The following is a 27,628-nucleotide window of genomic DNA, read 5'->3' as shown; positions in this document are numbered from 1 at the left end:
ACAGAAAAATAATAAAGTAAAAAGAGTCTATAGTGGTTCACCAAAAAAATACGCCAGAGATGGTGACCTCCCCACACTTAAAATGAAGCATCGTCCCTGATGCTCACTCAAGTAGGGTGTGAAGGGGTGTCATCACTGGAAGGATGGGTAGCTCGGGTATCTGTGGTGGTGGTCTGAGGATCTGCCTGCTGCAGAGGAGGTGCTGACTGAATAGGAGCCTCGGGGTTTGCAGCCTGAATCTGATGTGGGGCCTCCTGATGTGATGCAGCCTGCTCTGTGCCTGACTATGTAGCCTCTCTCTGTGGATGGGTCTCCGCCTCGTGGTCATCCGCCTCCTCCTCAGATGGCTATGACGGGGTGTCAGGCTCGGAGGGGATGTCGCTGCCAGAACGGATCATCAGCTTCAGGTGCTCATAGCATCGCTTGCTGCGACGCTCAGATGCCGAAACAGGCGGTGCACTAAGTGATAAACTGGCTCTGAGGCAGGTGGAGGTGCAGTAGTGGTAGCAGGGGTAGCTTGAGAGGAAGAGGGGCCGACAGATGGTGTGGCTGTCTCATCAGTAGGAGTGAGGAATGGGGGTCTGTAGCCCAAAGCCAGAACGTTCCTGCTGTGAGGGATGATTTTCTTGCATTCTGCAGTAGGTGGCTTCTCATCAGTATCCTCCCAAGGCACGTCAGCTTGACGGCCAAGCTGTGTAATCAGATATGGAAAGGGGAGAGTGCCTCGGACGTGGACCCTGGCCATGTAGTACCGAATGAAGCGTGGCAGGTATAGTTCCTTACCCTCCATCACACACCATAGGAGAGTGATCATAGCGGCAGGTAGCTCCGTCTCGTGAGTACTCGGCATAATAAAGTTGCTTAGGATCTGATGCCATAGCCGAGCCTCATCATTCAAGTATGCCCGCTTGATTCCCTTAGGCATGGTGGTGTTCTGACCCATGACCCATGGAACAGTCGGGTCAAGGGCTATCCTTGCCTTGACGGCATCCCAGTCAAACATCATGAAGTGCATGTCCTCCTCAGCCTGTTGATAACCATCTGGCTTATTGGATTTAGGCAGGAGCTTCAGAACATCCTCTATGGCCTCTTCAGTGACCAGTTTCTGCTTCCCTCTTAGGTTTACTGCATTTGAGGAAGTTTTGAAGTAATTGCAGTAAAATTCCCTTACCCAGGATGCATTGACCTCAGTCAGGTTTCTCTCCAGGAAGAACCAGCCTCTTTGTTTGATCTGATCAGAGGTGTATTGCTGGAGTTCTTCTGGGATCTTCAGAGTCCTCTCCAGGTACAGGTTCCTGGAGGTTGCAAACACCGGATATTTCAGCTCACAGTATTAGTTTGCAAACTTAATGGGATCAGTAGCAGGGAGTAGCTGGTCGGCCTTCTCCTGCGGGGTAAAGTGTTTCTCCCGCCAGGAGTCATCATGCATGATGTCCAGGATGGACATGGAGGATTCTCCTCTTTTCTGTTTGCCAGTTGTTGCCTTTCCCTTTCCTTTTCTTTGGGTGTCAGACATCCTAAAAAACAGAAAATTAGGATATAATAAAAGCAGGAAAACAAGTAGGCAAATCACAAAATAAGCATATAGTGGCAAAGAAGCAGTGGAGTAATGAAAATGAGTTAAGTAAATGTGCATTAAGGATTGTATAGGAATTAGAAAAATGAGAAGAAAAATTCACAATCCAAAATGTATTAGAAACATGTTAATTAGGAAAAATTATCATCATGCCTTGGTTAGAAGGTTAAAGATAATAGTGAAAAACCAGAAGAGATGTTTTGAAAGGTTAGGTTGGTTAGGAATGAAAAAAGAGTTTAGGAGGTTAAAATTAGTGAATTAGGAAAAAGTGGGTTAGAGTAAGTGGCATGATGATCCTTTTCTAAGTAACAAGCATTCTCAATTAGAAGCTACAGTTAACTCATATCCAAACAAGGGAATCAGGTTGATGATGAATCAAAAATTAGAAGCTAAACATAAAAAAAATGCAGATGATGAACCAGGAAATCAAAAAGAATAAGAAAGCTTGCTCTGGTATTCATGAAGTAGTTTGGTAAAAGCAGAGTAAAGCAGAGTTCAAAGTACCAAAACCAAGACATGAATGGAAACAAAATAGTTTACAGAAAATTGGACAGTATTCCGGCTAAAATTGGATGTTCCCGAAAAATAAACAGTAAGCAGGACAGTTCATATGAATTAAAACAAACTGCAATTAGGTATGAACAAGAAATAACATTCATAATAGCAGCATGAACAGTACGAACAGCATATGAACAAAACTAACATCACAGCAACAGCAGAATTGCAAAATTTATGAAACAAGAAGCACGAACAGCGCAATTAAACAGGCCTAAATCCGCTAACCACATCCTAGGCTACCTAACCACCTAGAATCCACTACAACATGCATATTTAACTAGCCTAAATATGAATATAAATAGAAAAATATGTAATTAACTACGAAATGAAAGAAAGGTGGCGTTTGGCGGAACCTGGAAGGTGTATGAAAGAAGGTGGGGCAGAGAGGTGGCTGGGGGATGGTTGTGGTGGCGGCTGACGCGGTGGTTAATGGTGGTTGTGCGGCGGTGAGGGCTGTTCAGAGGCAGGGGGGTTTGGGGGGTTAATGTGGGTAGGGGGAAGGAAAGGAAGGGGGCGTTGGTGGCGGTTGGAGGCGCGGCGGTGACAGCGGCCTGGTGGGTATGGCGGTCGCAGAGGGGGGCAGTGGTGGTGGAGGGAAGAAGGGGAAAGAAGAAGAAGAAAGAAGGGGAAGGGGGAAGGGGGGTGGCGTTGCGGTGGTGTCTGGGTGGTGGACGGTGGAGCGGCGGCGTAGGGGGGCGCGGCGGCGAAGGGCAGAGAGGGAGGGAGGGGTTTGGCAGGGAGGAGGAAGAAGAAATGGGTTGGGGGGGCGCGATGGGGTAGGGTTCGCGTCACAGGGGGTTAATAAATTTAAATCCACGCGATCGCGTGGGGCACGCGGTCGCGTGGCTGGGGTGGAATGGGGGTCGATGCGATCGCGTGAGTGATGTGATCGCATGGAATGGGTAAATAATGAATGATGCGATTGCGTGAGGCAGGCGATCGTGTCGCTGGAAATCGTGCGAAACGCACAATTCCAGCGTCGTTTCAGCGCAAATCCCTGTCTCCTTTGGGGTGGTGTGCAATCCACGCGACGCGATCACGTTCCTCACGCTTTCGCGCGGGATGGGTGTTGTGCAGGTGACGCGATCGCGTCAGGGACGCGACCGCGTGGGTCGTTTTGTGCGAAACGCGCAACAGCCGCACGATTCCAGCACAACTTTCTGGGCGTTGGATCCTTACGCCGATTTCCAGGTCACGCGGCCGCGTGGGGGTTGTTTTTCGCAACTGACGCGATCGCATGAGTGATGCGGTCGCGTCGCACACCTACTCTCTTTTTTTTATGCAGGTATGCAATTATGCAGTATGCAATGCGAATGAATAATATTCAGGTTCAATTGAAAAGGAAAACAAAAATAAATAACACAAAATAAAACTGAAAAAGAAACGACCATACCATGGTGGGTTGTCTCCCACCTAGCACTTTTAGTTAAAGTCCTTAAGTTGGACATTGGATGAGCTTCCTGTTATGGCGGCTTGTGCTTAAATTCATCCAAAAATCTCCACCAATGCTTGGAATGTCAATAGCCTCCGGGGTCCCAAACTAGGCTTGTAAAGCTTCTAAGCAGCTTCAAACTGATGCTCAGGCTCCCGGGGTGACAAATGTCAGAATAAATTCCAGGATCCCAAACATTGCTTTTAAATCCGCCTCTGTCTTGATCTATATTTTTCCATTCAGTCGGTTTAGAAATTAGATTCTAACCAAGGTGACCAAACATTTTCCGAGATCCATTTGATTGATCATGATGCCAATCCGTGCACTTCGAATTGAAGCGTGGAACGTTATTGAACCTTGTGCACCAGCTCTGAGTGCGAGCCAATTCCCTCTTACTCTTAAAGCCACAGAGAGCTCTAAGCTGGCCATCTGTTTCAAGCAAACCATATGCAAGTGGGAAAATAAAGCTAAAGGTTAAGGATTGTACCCATTTGAAGCTTGTATTTGGTGGTAATGGCCTTGGGATAGGTGTTCCCAGTGGTTCTGTGAGTTCTACTCCCTTGTGCTCTTCGGTGAATTTCTTTACTTCCTTGCAGACTTCATCAATTGCATCCATGTCCTGATCAAAGCCTTCTATGTCTTCCTCGTCACTTAAGTTATAAACGGGAGGTTGAGAGAAATCTACCTCCGTATTATCTTCGTATTCTCTTGGGGAAGATTCTTCGATCTCAGAGAGTTCACTTGCTGATGCAAGTTCATTACTGGGAGAACTTGACTTGAGATTATCATTATCAAGGAAACTTGCTTTTAGGATTATTCCATCAAGTTCTTCATAAAAGACTTGCTTTGGGAGTTGTGCACCATCCTCCTTAGCATCAATTGTAACGTTTTTGACAGAATTCTCCATAACTCTGGATTCCCATGAAAGTTCAGCGTCTCCTAAGTCTTCAACCAACTCCTCTTCGTTTACAATGACAGCTTCCTCTACTTGTTCCAGTACGAAGTCATGCCCTGTTCTGTCCACTGGAGTTTCTAGTATCTCCTTCATACTACGCTCTTCCTTAGATTGTCCACATGGGACTGTGGGTGGTCCTTGAATGTTCGAACGTCTAGAAGATAATTGATTTACAGCTTACTCCAGTTGATTTACAATGAATATTCGAACCTCTGATTCTTGGGGTGATAGATTTGGACGTGGTATATGGGGAAGTGGTGGTATTTGGGAGTAATTGGATTGGAATTCGGGTAAATGAGGATCATATGGTAGTGAATGGTGAAAAGGAGCTTGTGAGTGTGGTAGTGCAAAGTTATGTTGAGAGGATGGCCTATAAGCACAGGGTGGGGCTTGTAGGTAACTACAAGGTTGTCCACCATGTCTATTGGCTTGGCATGCATTGTAGAATGGTCTTTGTCCATGATATCTTGGAGGGTGTTGTTGCCTAAAGGGTTGATCAGATCCTCTTGGCTCCATCCATCATTGATTGCGCTGACCTTGATGCATGTTCCTGTTATAACTTTTACTCCTTTCAACAATATTAGAACCAAACTCAAAGCGAGAGGGGTGAGAATTCATGGTAGCTAATAAAAATAAAAGGGGAAAATAAAGACAAATAAACAAGTAAAAGAAAAGTATTTACAATAACCAATAATATGGCACACAATTGCAGTTCCCCGGCAACGGCGCCATTTTGACGTTAGGATTTTTGCTAGTAAAGAATTTTATAAAAATAGTCGCATTGTAGATATAGTTTCTAAACCAACAGAAATCCCTTCGTACAAACGTTTTGGTTGTCACAAATAACAAACCCCTTAAAAATTGATAACCGAAGTATTTAAACCTCGGGTCGTCTTCTCAAGGAACTGCAGGGAAGTATGTTCTTATTATTGGTTATGAAGATTGTAAATCGGGGTTTTGAAGATGAGGAACAAGTGATTTGAATTGCAATTAAAATAAGTAAAAGACTGTAAAACAAATAAAAAACTGTAAAATAAATTTTTGGCAAGGTATGAGAAATTATAAGTCCTATCCTAGTTATCCTTATCAATGATAATGAAGATTGAATCTTAATTCCACTTAGTTAGCATTTACTTAAAGCAAAGAAAGGTCCAGTGACTAATTAGTCTGATCTTCAAATCCTAGTTAATCCCTAAGGAAAGATTGGGATTATTGAAGTTCAATTCAATCAGCAAAGATAACAATTATCAATCTTGTTGAGTTTGATAACTCCTGAGTTACTGATTTATTAACCAAGACCAAAAGAGAAAAAGTAAATCTACTGGAATAAAAATGTCTTCAGATTAGAAGCAACAGTGATATAAATAAAAGAAAGCAATCATAAATTGAAATACCTCAAATAATATTAATTCAAAGAATAATCTGTAACATAGGAGAATTCATAAACCAAGTTGAAAAGATAAATAAAAAGGAATGTTGAACCTGATAAAAAGAGATAATCCTGAAAGCGAATAAAATCCTAAATCTAAATCCTAATCCTAAAGAGAGAAGAGAGAACCTCTCTCAAAACTAAATCTAATTCATGAAAAGTAACTAATTAGAGACTCTCCTCTGAATGGATGCATTCTCTCACTTCATAACCTCGGATCTGTGCCTTCTGGACTTGGATTTGGGCCAAAAAGGGCTTCAGAAATCGCTGGGAGCGTTTTCTGTACTTTCTGGTGAGTAGCCTCTATCACGCGTCCACGTGGGTCACGCGGTCACGTCATTTGGAGTTTTCCTTGTCACGCGGTCGCTTCAGTCATGCGTCCGCGTCATATGCGTTTCGCTTAAGGTGCGCGATCGTGTCAATCATGCGGTCGCGTCACTGCCATTTCGCGCTGGCATACGGCCGCGTCGTCCATGCAATCGCGTCACTGCCAGTTTCTTCAAAAACTCCGTTTTATGCTTTCCTTCCAATTTTGCATGTTTCCTTTCCATCCTTTAAGTCATTCCTGCCTTAGAAGATCTGAAACTACTCAACACACGAATCACGGTATCGAATGGAAATAAAGGGTAATTAAAATAATTACTTTTAAAGCATAGGAAACATGTTTTTAACATACATCACATAATAAGGAAGGGAAAGTAAAACCATGCAATTTATATGAATAAGTGAGTGAAGGATTGAATAAATCACTTAAATTAGGCACAAAATATATCATAAAATATGGGTTTATCAGCAAGGTTAGCCTTCCCTCATCTCATTTGTCACCTATGCAATTCAGCTGGAATTGTCATAGAGGGAGACATCCTCATTGAAGAGGAAAAGCCCATCACTAAGAAAAGGATGGAGCAAACAAGAGAGCCCACTCATGGACCTCAACAAGAACATGAGGAAGTTCCTCATCATGAAATCCCTAAGATGCCTCAAGGGATGCATTTTCCTCCACATAATTATTGGGAGCAAATCAACACCTCCCTAAGAGAATTGAGTTCCAACATGGGACAACTAAGGATGAAGCACCAAGAGCATTCCATCCTCCTCCATGAAATTAGAGAAGACCAAAGAGCCATGAGGAAGGAGCAACAAAGGCAAGGAAGAGACATTGAGGAGCTCAAGCACTCCATAAGATCTTCAAAAGGAAGAACTAGCCGCTATCACTAAGGTGGACCCGTTCTTTAATTTCCTTGTTCTTATTTTTCTATTTTTTCGAAAATTATGCTTTATGTTTTGTCTATGTTTGTGTCTTTATTACATGATCATTAGTGTCTAGTATCTATGTCTTAAAGTTATGAATGTCCTATGAATCCATCACTTTTCTTAAATGAAAAATGTTTTTATTTGCAAAAGAACAAGAAGTAAATGATTTCGAATTCTATCTTGAAGTTAGTTTAATTATTTTGATGTAGTGGCAATACCTTTTGTTTTCTGAATGAATGCTTGAATAGTGCATATTTTTGAATTTGTTGTTTATGAATGTTAAAACTGTTGGCTCTTGAAAGAATAATGAAAAAAGAGAAATGTTATTGATAATCTGAAAAATCATAAAATTGATTCTTGAAGCAAGAAAAAGCAGTGAATAGACAAAGCTTGCAAAAAAAAAGAGAAAGAAAAAGAAAAAGCATGCAGAAAAAGCCAATAACCCTTTAAACCAAAAGGCAAGGGTAAAAAGGATCCAAGACTTTGAGCATTAATAGATAGGTGGGCCCAAAGGAATAAAATTCTGGCCTAAGCGGCTAAACCAAGCTGTCCCTAACCATGTGCTTGTGGCGTGAAGGTGTCAAGTGAAAAGCTTGAGACTGAGCGGTTAAAGTCATGGTCCAAAACAAAAAGAGTGTGCTTAAGAGCTCTAGACACCTCTAACTGGGGACTCTAGCAAAGCTGAGTCACAATCTGAAAAGGTTCACCCAGTTCTGTGTCTGTGGCATTTATGTATCCGGTGGTAATACTGGAAAACAAAATGCTTAGGGTCATGACCAAGACTCTAATTGAAGCTAATTTTCATTAATAAGTTTGGAATTTATTGTATTTTCTCTTTTTTTATCCTATTTTGTTTTTAGTTGCTTGGAGACAAGCAAAAATTTAAGTTTGGTGTTGTGATGAGCGGATAATTTATACCCTTTTTGGCATTGTTTTTACATAGTTTTTAGTATGATTTTGTTATTTTTTAAATATTTTTATTAGTTTTTATTCAAAAATTACATTTCTGGACTTTAGTATGAGTTTGTGTATTTTTCTATGATTTCAGGTATTTTCTAGCTGAAATTGAGGGACCTGAGCAAAAATCTGATTCAGAGGCTGAAAATGGACTGCAGATGCTGTTGGATTCTGACCTCCCTGCACTCGAAGTGGCTTTTCTGGAGCTACAAAATTCCAATTGGTGCGCTGTCAATTGCAATGGAAAGTAGACATCCTGGGCTATCCAGCAATATATAATAGTTCATACTTTTCTTGAGATTTGATGGCCCAAACTAGCGCTCAAGGTCAGCCTAAAACATCTTAGCGTAAAACGCCCAAACTAGCACCAAAGCTGGCGTTTAACTCCAGGAACAGCCTATGCACGAAAAAGCTTCAATCCTCAGCCCAAGCACACACTAAGTGGGCCTCGGAAGTGGATTTCTGCACTATCTGCACTTAGTTACTCATTTTATGTAAACCCTAGTTACTAGTTTAGTATAAAAACTACTCTTAGAGAGCATTGTACACGTTTGGGGGCTGGCCTCACGGCCATGCCTAGACCTTTTTCACTTATGTATTTTCTACGGTGGAGTTTCTACACTCCATAGATTAAGGTGTGGAGCTCTGCTGTTCTTCATGAATTAATGCAATTACTACTGTTTTTCTATTCAATTCATGCCTACTTCTTCTCCAAGATATACTCTTGTACTTAATTCAGTTAAGTCAGAATGAAGGGGTGACCCGTGACAATCACCCAATCTTTGTTACTCGCTTAGCCAAGATCACGTGCCTAACAACCACAACGCGATCTACATGATGTTGAACGTAGTCATTAGACAAAATCCAGAGTATATTCTCTTGGGTTTCTAATCTATGATTCACATCGTCTCTCCTAACAACAGAGCATCTGAATCTGAGACCAGAACCTTCGCGGTATAGGCTAGAACCATTAGCAGCTTTCCTGAGATCCGAAAAGTCTAAACCTTGCTTGTGGTATTCCGAGTAGGATCTGGGAAGGGATGACTGTGATGAGCTTCAAACTTGCGAATGTTGGGTGCAGTGACAGTGTGCAAAAGGACAATGGTCCTATTCCGACGCTAGCGGGAACCAACAGATGATTAGCCGTGCGGTGACAGCTCATATGGATTTGTTTTCATCCGAGAAGATCATACGGCTTGCCATGGAAGGAGGTAATTCATGATTGGAAGAAGGCAGTAGGAAAGCAGAAGTTCAGAAGCAACAAAGCATCTCCAAACGCTTATCTGAAATTCCCACCAATGAATTACATAAGTAACTTTATCTTATTTTATATATTATTTATATTTTAATTGTCAAAACCTCATAACCATTTGAATCTGCCTGACTGAGATTTACAAGGATGATCATAGCTTGCTTCAAGCCGACAATCTCCGTGGGATCGACCCTTACTCACGTAAGGTTTATTACCTGGATGACCGAGTGCACTTGCTGGTTAGTTACGTGGGTTCGTCTAAGAAGTCTTGAGATGACATTTTCCCACACCAAGTTTTTAGCGTTGTAGCCAGGGAACGAACAATCACGATTTTGCGTACCACTTGCCTCCCAACAAGCGCTCTTTTAGTGTCATTAGCTTGACCTTTTGTTCATGAATTTATTCCTCTTCTTCCAGTTTGTTAAGAGGAATTACCTTAAGTGGAGAGAGGGACCAGTTAATGCCCCCTTGCTTTGAGTGCTTCTTCCCAACAAGCTTTCTTTTGTGATTGGCTTGAGTGAACTTGCATGTTGGGTCAGCAGTTGGATTGTTCTTTGACCTTCTCCTCTTCATGGATACGGTTCTTTGTTTCTCGGCCACAATCCTCTTTTTCGTGCTTGTTTCTACTGTCTTCACATATTTGATCTCAGAACTTGGATATTGTTAGATAGTTGGAGCATCCTCTTAGTCAAGAGCTTCTTGAATTGGTGGTTCAATGAACTCACCTTTTATGCAACTCTCTGTTTCATTGGAGTATGGACTCCCTTGTTTAGCTTCCTCCCTTTCTTCTACATGATGTGGCATTGAGTCTTTTAGGAGTGAGTTTGCATGTTCTTTTGTCATCCCTAGTAGCCTCTGTGGGTATGGAGCCTTAGGCTTATATACTCTCACAACCTCCTCCTACTTCATAGGAATCTCACTTGGTATGGGTGCCTATTTTTCTTGTTCTTCTGATTCCTCCCCTGTAACCTCCATTTGGTCCTCATCCTTCTTACTAAGCTCTCCTTCAAAGTATTTTGCTATATGGTTTAAATTTGCTTCCATGTTTTTGAAGGTGATGGCTTGCGTTTCTGTCAATGCTCTAGACCATTGAATGAACTCCTCTATTGCTATTTTATCCTCTTTCTTTATCTTTATCATTTTTTCAAGGAGGAGTTCTATCCTATAAAGTTGATCTAAAGGGGGTTGTGTAGGTTGTGATGGTTGGTTGGGGGGGCTTGTGAATGGAATTCGTTGTTTTGTGGTTGTGTGTTCTGAGAGTGGTATGACTCTTGTGGGTAATGGAATGAGTTTTATAGACTGTGAAAAGAATTGTGTATAGTGGAATGAATTTTGTGAATGGTGAAATGAATTGTATGGATCTAGGAAGGAATTTTGTGCTGAAGCATACTCAAGTGATGAAGAACTTGGACATGTAAAACTAGGAGGAGAGGTTGGATAATTAAGAGGTCATGGCTTTTGATGAATGGGGTATGAATGAGTAAAATTCCTTCGATTTTGATCTTCCCAGCCACAACTTGAGTAGTGATCAATTTCACCAAAATAAGGACCATTTTGTGGCTCTGGGAAGTACCCCATTTCAGCTTCTTGCTGCTCCCACCAACCATGAGCATAATAACATGAATCATCCTGTGGTGGTGGAAAGCTTCCCTGGAAATTTGATTGACTAGAATATGATGGATGCTCCATTTTTTCTTGCAAGATGCTCTGTCTCAAACAATAATCGCCAAAAGACATTGGAATCTCCATTGTCATTAATGAGAAAATCTTAGTGAGGCAATATTACAAACAGCTAGTGGTTAGTGTGCTAAAAAGTAAATGATCAAAGAAAAATAACTCAAAGTGTAGAAAATAGTAGTAACAAACTGAGACGAAAACTATTAACAAAAGAAAAGAAAAATGTTCAATCTAGTTATCCTCCAATTTAATAATTGTCAATACAAAACCAATCCCCAGCAACGGCGCCATAAACTTGATTCACTCGAAAACTGTCTCTCAACAATTTCCTACCGGCAAGTGTACCTGATTGTCATCAAGTAAAAACTCACTGTAGAGTGAGGTCGAATCCCACAGGGATTGGTTGGTTGATCAATGTTGATTGGAGAATTATGCTAGTTGAGCGAAATCAAAATTGGGTTGAGATTGCAGGATGTAAATTTGGCGGAAAACTTGAATTGCAAGAAATTAAATGACAAAAATTAAAGTGTGAGAAATTAAATGACAGAAGCTTAGATTGCATGAAATTAAACGGGAATGGGGATTAAGCATGAAATTAAAGAGCAGAAAGTAAATAAAATGGGTAGATCAGAGATGGAGATTCATTGGGTTTCAGGAGATATTGAATTCTCCGGATCAAATCATTTTCATCTCTTCCTCAATCAATGCATTCATTGACATTGCTTGGCAATCTTAGATGATTGGGTCCCAATGTGTTGGCTCACCAATCTCTCTAAGCATGAACAATTGCCCAATGTCTTGATTTAATTGCTCATGAAAAGAGTTGAAGTACGGTCATTGACTATACAACACAAATTCATAGATCAAAGTATTGGTAGGATTAAATGTCACAATATCCATCCAACCCCCAATCTAATCCAATGTGAGAAAGCAATTCTAGCATGAATTCTTCATTACTCTCTCAAGGATCTGAAGAATTCCAATTATGGATAGCTTCTCTATCAAGACAACTATCCAATTGAATTAAGATCGAAAGCTTTCTAACAAAAATCAAGAGAAAAGAAAGAAGAACAAGATGAAAACTACTATTGATCTATTGAATTACAATAGAGCTCCCTAACCCAATGAAAGGGGTTTAGTTGTTCAAAGCTATCAAAATGGAAAATGGAATTGAAGGATACGTTGCAGAATTGAAAGAATTGTAGAAAATTAAAATGAACAGAAAGTAAAAAGTGCCGTCCAAAAGTCCCTCTAACTTAAATTCTAAGCTATTTATACACTTTCTTCCATTGATCTTTAATTTCTGAATTGGGCTTTTGGCCTTGATGGAATTGGGTTGAAATGGCTTCCAATTCATTTCCCTTGATGTTCAGAAGAGATATGTTTGAATTGCAAAGTTCTGGTGCTCAAGTTGGAGTCAACGTTTGATGGCCAACGTTGACTCAAACGCCATTAAAAAAAATAGATATTCCTGCTGTCATTGGCATTTTACTCAACGTTGGAGGGCCAACGTTCAGCTATCCACGAGTACACGTGCACCACGCATATGCGTGAAGGCTGTGATTTTGCTCTTTCACGCGTGCGCATACACCACGCTTACGCGTGCATTGCCATTTTTCCCATCCACGCGTACGCGTCACTGACGTTGGAGGCAGCATTTGAGGCAACGTTGGACCTCCAATATTCGTTTGGTGACGCATACGCGTGACCCACGCGTACGCGTTGATAGACAATTTTGCCATTCCACGCGTGCGTGTGACTCACGCTTGCGCGTGGATATAAAAATTTTGCTCTTTCACGCGTACGCGTCATAGACGCGTACGCATTTCTCAAAAATCATTTAGCTCCAGAATTGAGCATTTTATCACAACGTTGGGGGGTAATGTTGGCTTGCCAACATTCCCTCAAACATGAGCACCAGCAAATCATGCAGAGACTTGATCTGCCTCCCTTCCAACGTTGCTTCTTCTTCATCTTTTCTATGCTCCTTCTTCAATTTCCTTCTATGCCTTCCTTCACCTGTCATCAACCAATACATGAATCAAAGCCTTGCTAAAGTCATGAGAATTCTCATCATTCTTAGCATACAAGTAATTATAGCATAATTCTGTTGAAATTGCATCAAATTAACTATGGTTGGATAAATCCAGGCATGCATGAATTTCTACCCCAATTGCTTACTTATAACTCAAGAAAGTGCATAAAACCTATTAAAAACAAAGAAAAAGGCAAGTGAAACTAGCCTAAGATGCCTTGGCATCAGGCATCCTCCTATAGGCAAAGACTCTGAATGGACAGGTGAAGGAGGTATTTTCTTTGTCATTGGGATCCACCACTATCTGATTGTATCCAGAGTATCCATCCAAGAAGCAGTAGTAGGCATGGCCAGCCAATCTTTCTAACATTTGATCAATGAAGGGAAAGGGAAGTGATCCTTCCTTATAGCCTCATTCAATCTTCTATAATCAATACACATTCTCTACCTCGTCACTGTCCTTGTAGGGACGAGTTCATTCTTCTCATTGAAGATGATAGTCATGCCTCCTTTTTTTGGTACCACTTGAACTGGGCTCACCCAAGGGCTTTCAGAAATTGGGTATATGATTCCAGTATTCCACAACTTCATCACCTTCTTTTGAACCACTTCCTTCATGGTTGGGTTAAGCCTTCTCTGAGGTTGCACCATATGTCTTGAGTCCTCTTCTAGCAGGATCTTATGCATGCAAATAGCATGGCTTATACCCTTGATGTCATCAATTGTCCATCCTAAAGCTGTTTTGTGAATTTTCAACACTTCAATCAGCTTTGTTTCATCTTCCATGCTTAAGGAGGAATTGATTATTACTGGCAGGGTCTCCTTTCCTCCGAGAAATGCATACTTGAGATGAGGAGGGAGGGGCTTCAACTCTAGTTTTGGCACCTCCTCTATCTTGTCTTTAAAATAGATTTCAGTTACTTTCTCTTCCAAAACATCTTGCTCTGTTTCTATTTCTTCTTCTTGTTCCTCCTAACCGTTTGCTCCAAGTACTTTTTCCACCAAATCTTCTATCATTTGCACTCTCATATGCTTTTCTTTCTCAGGGGAATATTGTATTTCTTTAAAGACATTAATGATCATTTGCTCATCGTGCACCCTGAGAATTATTTCACCTTTCTCTACATCAATGATGGCCCTTACTGTGGCTAAGATAGGTCGCCCCAAGATAATCGAGTTTTGTCCCTCTTCTTCCATGTCTAAAATGACAAAATCGGCAGGGAAGATGAATTTTCCAACCTTCACCAATAAATTCTCTACAACTCCATTAGGTATCTTCAGTGATCTATCTGCCATTTGAAGTGACATTCTGATAGGTTTAACTTCCTCTATTGCAAGCTTTTTAATCATTGAGAGAGGCATCAAATTGATGCTGGCACCTAAATCACAGAAATCTCTTTCCAATGTCATGTTGCCTATGGTGCATGATATGATGAAGCTCCTTGGGTCTTTGAGTTTTGGTGAAATGCCTCTTTGAATTACTGCACTGCACTCTTGGGTCAAGATTACGGTCTCCTTTTCATTCCAGCTTCTCTTCTTATTTATTAGTTATTTAAGAAATTTTGCATATAATGGCATCTGCTCCAATGCTTCAGCAAGTGGGAGGTTGATTTCCAGCTTCTTAAAAATCTCTACGAACTTGGGAAATTACTGGTCTTTGGGGTTATGGCAGAGGGGGGATATAAGGCTTCACCTCCTTTCTCTGCTCTTATGGTTGCTCTTCCATGACTTGTTTCTCTTTCTTTGAGACTTGAGGCTCTTCCTCCTACCTGGAACTTTCTTTGTCATGCTTGTCCTCCTCTACTTGCTTCTTGCTAGCATCTTTCTCATTCTCCAAAGTTTTTCCACTCCTGAGTTAAATTGCCTTGCATTCTTCTTTGGGATTTGGAATGGTATCACTTGGAAAAGCATTGTTTGGTCTTTCAACTGTTTGCTTGGAAAATTGTCTGATTTGTCTCTCCAAATTCCTTAGTGAGGCCTCGTGATTCTTGTTGGCCAATTCTTGATGCTTTATCATTTTCTCCATCATCTTCTCCAAGTTGGAGATTCTTTAGGATTTTTGGGGTGGCTGTGGTTGAGCGTTGGATGCTGATGGTGGATGGAAGTTATTTTGGTTAGTTGAGGGATTATTTGGTGGGTAGTAGGTGGATGGGAGATGATTATTTTGTGGTTTTCTATATGGATTTTGGTTAGTGTTCTGGTTGTTTTGGTGGTTTGTGTTGCGGGAGTTGCTTGGGTTGGAATTTCTTTGCCATAAATTCTGGTTTTCTCCCCATTTTAGATTTGGGTCATTCCTCCAATAGGAGTTGTAAGTGTCCCCATGGAACTCATTCTGTCCAGATCCTTGGTTGTGCATATACAGAACTTGTTCAGGTTGCTGCTCTTCAGAGCTTTCTTCATTTTGTCCCCATACAACTGGTGGTTGGTTGGATGAGCTTACTGCAGCAAGTTGTAGTCCATGCATCCTCTTTGACATTATTTCTATTTGTTGTTGAAGTTGTTAATACATAATCTTGTTTTGAGCCAATATTGTATCAACACCTTTAAGCTCAAATACACCTCTCTTGTGAGATACTTGTCTTTCAGAGGTGTAGACATATTCATTGTTGGCAACCATGTCTATGAGTTCATGGGCTTCTTGTGCAGTCTTCATCATTTGCAATGATCCTCCTGAAGAGTAATCTAAGGCTTTCCTTGAACTCATGGATAGACCTTCATAGAAATTTTAGAGCTCAACCCACTCACCGAATATTCCCTCTGGGCACCTACTGATCAAAGCTTTATACCTTTCTCAAGCTTCATATAATGACTCTCCCTCTATACTATAAATTCCAAAATATCAATGAAACTTAGCTCCAATCAGATGAGCGGGACTATTAGCTTTTTGCCTTTGAACAGTTTTGGCATCTCACTCTATCCTTTGAAGTTCAGAATGATTGGCATCTATAGGAACTCAGAATTTTGATAGTGTTATTGATTCTCCTAGTTTAGTACGTTGATTCTTGAACACAGTTATTTTATGAGTCTTGGCCGTGGCCCTAAGAACTTTGTTTTCCAGTATTACCACCGGATACATAAATGCCACAGACACATAATTAGGTGAACCTTTTCAGATTGTGACTCAGCTTTGCTAGAGTCCCCAATTAGAGGTGTCCAGGGTTCTTAAGCACACTCTGTTTTTGCTTTGGACCTCGACTTTAACCGCTTAGTCTCAAGTTATCACTTGACACCTACACGCCACAAGCATATGGTTAGGGACAGCTTGGTTTAGCCACTTAGGCCAGGATTTTATTCCTTTAGGCCCTCCTATCCACTGATGCTCAAAGCTTTGGATCCTTTTTATTACCCTTGCCTTTTAGTTTAAAGGGTTACTGGCTTTTTGCTCTTGCCTTTTGGTTTTAAGAGCTTTTGGCTTTTTCTGCTTGCTTTTTCTTTTTCTTTCTCTTTTTTTCGCCATTTTTCTTTTTTTTTTTCGCAAGCTTTTGTATTCACTGCTTTTTCTTGCATCAAGAATCAATTTCATAATGTTTCAGATTATCAATAACATTTCTCCTTTTCATCATTCTTTCAAGAGCCAACATATTTAACATTCATAAACAACAAATTCAAAAATATGCACTGTTCAAGCATTCATTCAGAAAAACAGAAAGTATTGCCACCACATCAAAGTAATTAAGCTAATTTCAAAGATGAATTTGAAATCCATGTACTTCTTGTTCTTTTGTTTTTAGAACATTTTTCATTTAAGAGAGGTGATGGATACATAGGACATTCATAGCTTTAAGACATAGACAATTAAATACTAATGATCATATAGTAAAGACACAAACATAAATAAAAGCATAGTAAACAAAAAAAAAATTAATAGACAAGGAGATTAAGGAACGGGTCCACCTTAGTGAGGGTGGCTTCTTCCTCCTCTTGAAGAACCAATGGTGTTCTTGAGCTCCTCTATGTCTCTTCCTTGCCTTTGTTGCTCCTCCCTCATAGCTCTTTAGTCTTCTCTAATTTCATGAAGGAGGATGGAATGCTCTTGGTGCTCCACCCTTAGTTGTCCCATGTTGGAACTTAATTCTCCTAGGGAGGTGTTAATTTGTGGAGGAAAGTGCATCCCCTGAGGCATCTCAGGGATTTCATGGTGAGGAATTTCCTCATGCTCTTGTCGAGGTCCATGATCTCTTGTTTGCTCCATCCTTTTCTTGGTGATGGGCTTGTGAGATGAATCTATCCATCTCCCATGACTCAGAGGTGGAAGCTTTTTCCTTCCCTTTCCTCTTTCTAGAGGTTTTGCTGGCCTTAGGTGTCATAAATAGTTATGGAAAAATGAAAAGCAATGCTTTTACCATACCAAACTTAGAAGGTTTGCTCATCCTCGTGCAAAAGAAGAGAAGAGGGAGTAGAAAAAAAAGAAAATAGATGAGATGGGGAGGTGTGAGTGGTTCGGCCAAGGGGGTTTTAGGTGGTTAGGATGTGTGAAAAGGAAGGAGTGATGGTTTGAATTTGAGTGGGTGGGTGTAGGTGGGTTGTATGATGGTTTTGGAGGAGTAATGTAGTTGATTGGTGGAGGTTATTTTGGGGAAGAGTGTTATGGAAAGGTGTGAAGAGGAGAGAAGAAGAGAGGTGGTGTAGGTGGGGATCCTGTGGGGTCCACAGATCCTGTGGGGATCCTGTGTGGTCCACAGATCCTATGGGGTCAAGGACTTAACATCCCTGCTCCAATTAGGCATGCAAAACGCCCTTTATATGCAATATTGGCGTTTAACGCCATACTGCTGCCTATTTTTGGCGTTAAATGCCCAAATGTAGCATGTATCTGGCGTTTAACACTAGGTTGATGCTTGTTTCTGGCGTTAAACGCCAGCTTGGTGCTTGTTTCTGGCGTTAAACGCCAGACAGATGCTTGTTTCTGGCGTTTAAACGCCAGAATGTTCTTCATCTAGGGTGTGCATTTTTTATGCTATTTTTCATTCTGTTTTTGATTTTTCAATAGTTTTTGTGACTTCACATGATCATCAACCTAAAGAAAACATAAAATAGCAATGGAAAATAAATAGATATAAATAAATAACATTGGGTTGCCTCCCAACAAGTACTTCTTTAAAGTCAATAGCTTGACAGTGAGCTCTCATGGAGCCTCACAGATGTTCAGAGCGTTGTTGGGACCTCCCAACACCAAACTTAGAGTTTGAATGTGGGGGTTCAATGCCAAACTTAGAGTTTGGTTGTGGCCTCCCAACACCAAACTTAGAGTTTGACTGTGGGGGCTTTGGTTGACTCTGCAGTGAGAGAAGCTTTTCATGCTTCCTCTCCATGGTTACAGAGGGAGATCCTTGGGTTTTAAACACAAGGTTGTCCTCATTCAGTTGAAGGACCAACTCTCCTCTGTCCATATCAATCACAGCTTTTGCTGTGGCTAGGAAGGGTCTTCCAAGGATGATGGATTCATCCTCATCCTTCACGGTGTCTAGGATTATGAAATCAGCAGGGATGTAAAGGCCCTCAACCTTTACTAACATGTCCTCTACTAGTCCATAAGCCTGTTTCATGGATTTGTCTGCCATATCTAATGAGAATTTGGCAGCCTGTACCTCAAAGATTCCTAGTTTCTCCATTATAGAGAGTGGCATTAAATTTATGCCTGACCCCAGGTCACACAGAGCCTTCTCAAAGGTCATAGTGCCTATGTTACGGGGTATTAAGAATTTACCAGGATCCTATTTCTTTAGAGGTAGAGTTTGTTGAACCAAGGCATTTAGTTCCTTGATGAGCAATGGAGGTTCATCCTCCCAAGTCTCATTACCAAATAATTTGGCATTCAGCTTCATGATTGCTCCTAAATACTGAGCAACTTGCTCTTCAGCAATGTCTTCATCCTCTTCAGAGGAAGAGTAGTCATCAGAGCTCATGAATGGTAAAAGGAGGTTCAATGCAATCTCTATGGTCTCTAGATGAGCCTCAGATTCCTTTGGTTCCTCAAAGGGAAATTCCTTTGGTCTCACTGAACGTCCTAGGAGGTCTTCCTCACTAGGATTCACGTCCTCCTCCTCCTCTTTGGGTTCGGCCACACCAAGTAAGGTAATGGCCTTGCACTCTCTTTTTGGATTCTCTCCTGTATTGCTTGAGAGAGTACTAGGAGGGGTTTCAGTGACTCTTTTACTTAGCTGGCCCACCTGTGCCTCCAAACTTCTAATGGAGGACCTTGTTTCATTCATGAAACTTAAAGTGGCCTTAGATAGATCAGAGACTATATTTGCTAAGATAGATGGATTCTGCTCAGAATTTTCTGTCTGTTGCTGAGTGGATGATGGAAAGGGCTTGCTATTGCTAAACCTGTTTCTTCCACCATTATTAAAGCCTTGTTGAGGCTTTTGTTGATCTTTCCATGAGAAATTTGGATGATTTCTCCATGAGGGATTATAGGTATTTCCATAGGGTTCCCACATGTAATTCACCTCTGCTATTGCAGGGTTCTCAGGATCGTAAGCTTCTTCTTCAGAAGATGCCTCTTTAGTATTATTGGATGCAGCTTGCAATCCATTCATACTCTGAGAAATCATATTGACTTGCTGAGTCAATATTTTGTTCTGAGACAATATGGCGTTCAGAGCATCAATTTCAAGAACTCTCTTCCTCTGAGGCGTCCCATTACTCACAGGATTCCTTTCAGAAGTGTATATGAACTGGTTATTTGCAACCATGTCAATGAGTTCCTAAGCTTCTGCAGGCGTTTACTTTAGGTGAATGGATCCACCTGCAGAATGGTCCAATGACATCTTTGATAATTCAAACAGACCATCATAGAATATATCCAGGATGGTCCATTCTGAAAGCATGTCAGAAGGACACTTTTTGGTCAGTTGCTTATATCTCTCCCAAGCTTCATAGAGGGATTCACCTTCTTTCTATTTGAAGGTTTGAACATCCACTCTAAGCTTGCTAAGCTTTTGAGGAGGAAAGAACTTGGTTAAGAAAGCCGTGACTAGCTTATCCCAAGAGTTCAGGCTGTCTTTAGGTTGAGAGTCCAACCATATTGTAGCTCTGTCTCTTACAGCAAACGGGAAAAGCATAAGCCTGTAGACCTCGGGATCAACCCCATTGGTCTTAACAGTATCACAGATCTGTAAGAATTCAGTTAAGAACTGAAAAGGATCTTCTGATTGAAGTCTATGAAACTTGTAGTTCTATTGCATCAGATAAAATAATTGAGGCTTTAGCTCAAAATTGTTTGCTCCAATGGCAGGGATTGAGATGCTTCTTCCATGTAAGTTGGAATTTGGTGCAATAAAGTCACCAAGCATCTTCCTTGCATTGTTATTATTTTCGGCCATGTCTCCTTTTTCGAAAATTTCTGTCAGATTTTCTCTAGAGAGTTATGCTTTAGCTTCGCTTAGCTTCCTCTTCAGAGTCCTTTCAGGTTCTAGATCAGCTTCAACAAGAATGTTCTTATCCTTGTTCCTGCTCATATGAAAAAGGAGAAAACAGAAAAGAAGAGGAATCCTCTATGTCACAGTATAGAGATTCCTTTTATGTGAGTAGAAGAAAAAAAGAAATTCGAACACAGCAAGAGGGAGAGGGTTTGAATTTTTAAGAAGAAGAGAAGTGTTAGTAGATAAATAAATAAATAGAAGGAGATGAGAGAGGGATAGTTGGAGGTCCAACTATGGCTCCAACTATGCACCTTTCCTGGCCAACGTTTGAGGTATAGTTGGAGGTCCAACTTTGGCTCCCACTATGCACCTCTTGAGTAGAACATTTGAGGCAATGTTGGAGCACCAACTTTGGCTCCAACGTTAATCTCTCTTTCTCTTCATCAACATTTGAGGCAACGTTAGTGAGCCAACTTTGGCCACCAACGTTGCTTCCTTTTGCTCCTTTCCATGGCCCTTTTGTTGCTTGTTTGCTTTCCCTTCCTCAGCTTCTTTTCCACCTATCATCAATCAAACAATTGCATTAAAGTTTGCTATAATCACAAGAAGTTTGCATCATTCAATCATCAAGTAAAAATTTCAAAAATCTTGATGTCGTGAAAACTGTCTCTCAACAATTTTCTACCGGCAAGTGCACCAGATTGTCGTCAAGCGAAAACTGACTATAGAGTGGGGTCGAATCCCACAGGGATTGGTTGGTTGATCAATGTTAATTGGAGAATTGTTCTAGTTGAACTGAATCAAATTTGAAATTGCGATCGCAGAATGTAAATTGGCGGGAAACTTATATTGCAAGAAATTAAATAAACAAAAATTAAATTGCAGAATGTAAGAGCAGAAACTTAAATTGCACGAAATTAAATGGCAGAAGCTTGAATTGCAAGAAATTAATTGGGAATAGGGATTAAGCATGAAATTAAAGAGCAGAATGTAATAAGAATGGGTAAGATCAGAGTAGGGAATTCACTGGGTTTAAGGAGATATTGAACTCTCCGGATCAAATCATTTTCATCTCTTCCTCAATCAATGCATTCATTGACTTTTCTTGGAAATCATAGATGATTGGATCCCAATGTCTTGGCTCACCAATCTCTCTAAGCATGAACAATTGCCCAATGTCCTGATTTAGTTGCTCATGGGAAGAGTTAAAGTTTGGTCACTGATTATACCACACATTTTCATAAATCAAAGTATTGGTAGGATTAAATGTCACAATATCCATCTAACCCCAATCTAATCCAATGTGAGAAAGCAATTCTAGCATGAATGCTTCATCCCACTCTCAAGGATCAGAAGGATTCTAATTATGAATAGTGTCTCTGTCAAGACAACTATCCAATTGAATTAAGATCGAAAGCTTTCTAACAAAATTAAGAGAAAAGATAGAAGAAGAAGATGAAAACTATTATTGATCCATTGAATTACAATAGAGCTCCCTAACCCAATGAAAGGAGTTTAGTTGTTCATAGCTCTCAAAATGGAAAACGGAATTGAAATATACATTGCAAAATGAAAAAGTGCAGAGAAAGTAAAATTGGGAAGAGTCTCAGTACTCTCTATAATCCTCCCCCCTCTAACTTAAACTCTAAGCTATTTATACACTTTCTTCAATTGGTTTCCCAAGCTTGGATGTGGGCCTTGGCCTTTTGTTGAAGCAGATTTAAATGGCTCACCATGGTGTTGGCTAATTAATGATTCTGCCCAAATTCTGAAGCTGCTGGTATTCACGTTTGCCTAAACGTTGGGATCCAACGTTACATTCAACGCTGCTGACTTGTGGGTACGCATACTGCCTTGTGCGTGCGCACACTTCTAAGTTTTTCTTCCTTTGCATGCGCACACCATGTCGTGCGCACACATACTAGGCTTTTTGGGCAGCTTGAATTTTGAAGAGCTATCAAAGACGTTGGACCAAGCATTGGAGTGCAAACATTACTACAAATGCTAGGACTTGTGCGTACGCACACTACTCTGTGCGTGCGCACACTTTCCTTTTTCTCTCCTTGTGCGGGCACACACCATGCCGTGCGTACACACACAGAGCAGAACTCCCAGCTCCAGTTTTGATCATCTGTCACGGACGTTTGACCCAGTGTTGGACTGACAACGTTGATGCTCGTGAGTGCGCACACTGCCTTATGCGTGCGCACACTTCTGAATTTCTCTTTTTGTGCGTACGCACACTATGCTGTGCGCACGCACACAAGGTAATTTTCACAAGTCCAGAATTGAGCACCCTTTGAGGACGTTGGAGGCAACGTTTGTGATCCAACGCTCCCTCCAACGTTGGCACCAGCAAGCTTAGATGTTGTAGCATTTCTCCCCACGTTTGAGGTATTGTTGGTGAGCCAACTTGGCCACCAATGTTGCTTTCTTTTGTTCATTCCATCACCATTTTTTCTTGATTTTCCATGCTTCTCTTTACCTATCATCAACACATATATGCATCACAGTTTTGCTAAAGTCATGAGAAATTGCATCATTCTTAGCATACAAGTAATTATGGCCAAAATCTCATGAAAATGCATCAAATAATACATGTTTGAATGATTCAAGGTATGTATGAAACTCCCATCCTAATGCTTGCTTATAGCTCAAGAAAGTGCATAAAACCTACTGAAAACAAAAGAAAAAGGCTAGTGAAACTAGCCTAAGATGCCTTGGCATCACAACACCAAACTTAAATCTTGCTTGTCCCCAAGCAAGCACTAAATTTTGAGAAGAATGAATGAAACAGAAGGTAATATATATCCATATCAGCAAGTGATTAAAATTGATTCATGGGGTTTTATGCAGAGAATGTTGCAGCTCACTTTTATTTACTCTTAGAAGAGAAGTGTCCCTTTAAGCATCAACCAACATACTGCTATGACCTCTTATTATTTATCCTTAGTTTTTGATTTCTTTGTTTTAGAACTTATTTCTCACTTGTAGCTTAGTGTCATGTGTTGTAACAGCTTTTTAGCTTATTTTCACTCAACACATATTCACCACAGACACTTTGCTCACAATTCTTCTTAAGACATTGGTGCCCAGTGATGGGGGAAAATCGATTCCACACAAACTCACCGGCATGTATACCGAGTCGCATCAAGTAGTAATAACTCATAGGAGTGAGGTCGATCCCATGAAGATTGATGGATCAAGCAACTTTAGTGAGGTGATTAGTCTAGTTAAGCTAACAGTGGTGGATTGAGTGAAATTTAACCAACAGAATGTAATAAATTACAGAAAGTAAATTGATAGAAACTTAAAGAGCAAGAAACTTAAATTGCATCAAATGTAAAGGGCTTTTGGGTGCAGGAAAATTAAAGGAAACAGAAATAACAGAGAGAAAGAGTCATTATGGATTGAGGTATCATAATCCACAATGAATCAAATGGGTCTCAACTTCCTTCTCAATCATATGAATAGATCTATGGCAAATTGAAATTGATTGAATCCCAATTCCTCGGCAATCCAATCTTTCTAATCACAATCAATATTGCCAATTCTTTTATCTAATTGTCATGAGAAGAGGTTAAGCATGTTCTCTCATCCATAAGCCACACAAATTTTCAAGATCTCAATTCCTCCCGAATAGTGTTGATCAAGAGATTTATGAGAAACAGAGCTTCAATTCTAATTTCCATGATTCTCCTTCCGAAGCTCACATGCAAATTCAACAGATTCAAACCCCCTTCCAGAGTGAATGGATCTCAATCAAAACATAAGTTATTTCTTAGCTATCCAAATGAATTGAGAGGAAGAATAATTTCAGTTAATTCATATGAATTATAATAGAGCTCTTCCCCCTAATGAGTTGGGATTCAAATGGTCATCGCTATAAGAACAATTGCAGAAAATTTAAATTTCAGGAAAGTAAATCAAGCTCAATAGAAACGGAATGTAAAATTGGCAGAAAGGAAAGTGCAGAAGAGAATTGTAGAAATTAAAATTGCATCAGCTAAATTGAATTCAATACTGAAATGTAAAAGTGCAGAAAAATAAAAGTGTTTACAAGAGCCTTCTATTCTACTCATACTCCTACTCCTACTCTAATGCAGCCTTCTGCTAGAACCTCCTAACAGAACTAACTCCTCCCCTTTAATGAAATGAAACGGATGCCTTGTGGCCTTCCGTGAGTGATATGAGTGGGCTTACTTGCTAGGGGTTAAATGGGCTTGGAATTAAGTTAATTTGAGCAGAAATTCACTTCCAGGAGAGCGTAGCGTTCATTTCGAGAACGGGGCATTTTTACACCCACGCGCACGCGTCCCATACGCTTGCGGGTCCCTTGTATCGGGTCCCATACGCGTCAAAGAATGCTACCCATGCGAACGCATTCCCTACGTCCACGCGTGGCTTCTTCAAAATGCCACACTCACGCCTAAGCGTCATGCATGTGTACGCGTGGTCTTCTAGAATTGCAACTTTGACGCGTACGCATCACTTGCGAATTTTACTTGCTCCATTATTGCAAGTGCTCTTTGAAAACTAACGTAGCACTCTCACGCCAAGAGCGCTCATTGTATTTTAAATCATGGGCCACAGTTTTAAAAGCGTGGCCTAAGGCTCCAAAGCGTGCTCAAATTTAAAAAATATGTCCAGAATTCTTCTTTTGAGCTTATTTTGTGCATTCTGCTTCTTTTCCTTCATCTTTTCACCTGTCATCAACCAAACAGATACATCAAAGCCTTGGCATAATCATCAAATCGTGCATCTTTCATATTATCAACTAAATTTTGCAAAAATTTCATGAAAATGCATAAAATCAACAATGATTGATTGAATAAGGACAAGCATGAATATCTCATCCAAGCACTTACTTATTGCCTAAAAATGCATGAAAACTAAGTAAAAATAGATAAAAATTGCTAGTAAAACATGCATAAAATGACATGTCATCACAACACCAAACTTAAACCTTGCTTGTCCCCAAGCAAGAAAAGAATCATGCAGTAAAGTTTGACAAACCAAGGTGAGAAGAGTAGCAATTTTTATGTTCATGGTTGGCTAGTTTTCTATGCATGCAACAATCACAAAAAAATTCAAATGATTGATGTTTCTATCGAGCTCATTTTATGAAATCTTTTCTTTATATTTCTTCCTTGAAGCAAGCTTTTCATTCTCTTCTTAGTTTCTCCTTTTGGGTGCTTTGCCCCATGAGTAGAAAACAAAGCTACGACTCTAAATGCTTTGTTTTCAAGTATTACCACTTGATACATAAGCACCACAAGAATTTAATTAGAGGACTTCTTTAAGCTCATTTGTTTCTTTTCTTTACTCTCTAATCATTGATGCTCAAAGCCTTGAGCTTTGAGGGAGAGCTTTTGCACTTGAGCCTAGCCTTGAGTTCTAAGTGTTTTATTTTCAAGCTTTTTGCCTGATACATAAACACCACAAGTACTTAACAATTGAATTATCATTGGTACTCAGAGTCTTCAGCTTTCTCATTCTTTCCCTTTTACTTTTCTTGCCTTAATTTACAATTGCTTCTTTAAGGTTTTCATGATTTCAAAAATTTCATAAAATGTCCTAGATGAAAACTTCAATTAAACAAAATCAAATGCAATTGAGCAACAGTTAATCAAAATAGCCTTCCAATACTTATATGCCCATGCTAAGTTCTTCTTTAATTCCTTGTTTGTTTAAGATCATGGTACTTTATTGCTTTTGAACTCACAAAATTCAAGTTGGTAGTTATAATGTCACAGCACATATTACAATCCAGCAATCAAGTTCACAACACACATGCATATAGAGAAGATAAAAGACAATCATGCAATTTATAGTGCTGGAAATAAGTAGGAGGAAAAAGAACTTTACCACCTTGTAGTTCATCTTCACTATTGTTGTCATTTTTCTCATATTCTTCCCCTTCCCATACGAACTTAGAGTGTTTGCTCATCCTCATGCAACAATTAGAACAGTGGTGATGGGGTCTATGATGGATCATGAGTGTCTTACACAATTAAATGTCAGTAACATGTGTTTAAGCAAGCAAAATGAAAAATACAATGAAGGCACAGGAAACAGAGACACTGTGATTGCCAAATTAAGAGGGTGTGCATGATACATTGCATAAAAGATAAGTGGCACACCAAGCTTAGTGTCACACTTTCACTTGGAATTGATGCAAGTATCCAGTAAAGATTATAAATAAGTTTTGTTGCATAGCAACACCAAATTTAGAATGCAATCACATGTCAATTTATTTGAACACAAACTAAACATAGGAAACTATTCTATGTTAATAACATAATTGATGAGCGGATAATTTATACGCTTTTTGGCATTATTTTTAGGTAGTTTTTAGTATAATTTAGTTACTTTTTATTATATTTTTATTAGTTTTATTCAAAAATCACATTTTTGGACTTTACTATGAGTTTGTGTGTTTTTCTATAATTTCAGGTAATTTCTGGCTGAAATTGAGGGACCTGAGCAAAAATTTGATTCAGAGGCTGAAAAAGAACTGCAGATGCTGTTGGATTCTGACCTCCTGATGACATGTCACCGTGTCATGTTTTTCTATGCTTTTTCATACAAGAAATTGATGATTTGTGCTTGAATAATGAATGCTTTTATACTTAAATGGTATATTTCCTTGATTTTTTTATTTTATAAATTTTGTAGGAAATAAGAAGAAAAAGAAGCAAAAAGCACAAAATAAGCTAAAAAGGAGAAAAAAAGAGCTTTGGGACACACTTTGAAGTTGGAGCACGCTTTGGAGGCTTAGGCCATGCTTTTAAAAGTGTGGCCCATGACCAAATCAAAGGAAATTGGCAATCAGCACATAAAGCTCCGCTCTTGCCAAGAGCGGAGCATTATCGTGATGCAATTTTAACTTGGAAGCAAGAACTGAAAAGCTTGGGCGCTCACAGCATGACTATGCCTCTTTCAAAGGGCTATAACTTAAGCTACATACGTCCAATTGATGTGCTTTCAGTTGCGTTGGAAAGCTGACATTCGGAGCTTTCCAACGATATATGGCAATCCATATTTGGCATAAAATTGTGGCACGAGTGAAAGGCATCTTTAATGACCAAAAACAAGCAAAAATATACCAAAGTGCAACTACCAAGGTTCGAAGC

At 40.1% G+C, this 27,628-nt stretch overlaps 1 non-coding gene across 1 annotated transcript; it reads left to right on the top strand.

Moving 5' to 3' along the window:
- Nucleotides 1-19,952: 19,952 nt before the first annotated feature.
- Nucleotides 19,953-20,060, top strand: LOC148564802 (small nucleolar RNA R71). The gene has a single exon (XR_015884924.1). It is a non-coding gene; the product is annotated as a small nucleolar RNA R71 (small nucleolar RNA).
- The last annotated feature ends 7,568 nt before the right edge of the window (nucleotides 20,061-27,628 follow it).

Source organism: Arachis ipaensis, chromosome B5, assembly GCF_059453495.1.
Source record: "Arachis ipaensis isolate K30076 ecotype BB chromosome B5, ASM5945349v1, whole genome shotgun sequence".
Taxonomy (NCBI): domain Eukaryota; kingdom Viridiplantae; phylum Streptophyta; class Magnoliopsida; order Fabales; family Fabaceae; genus Arachis; species Arachis ipaensis.
This window is presented reverse-complemented; position numbering and strand designations above follow the sequence as displayed.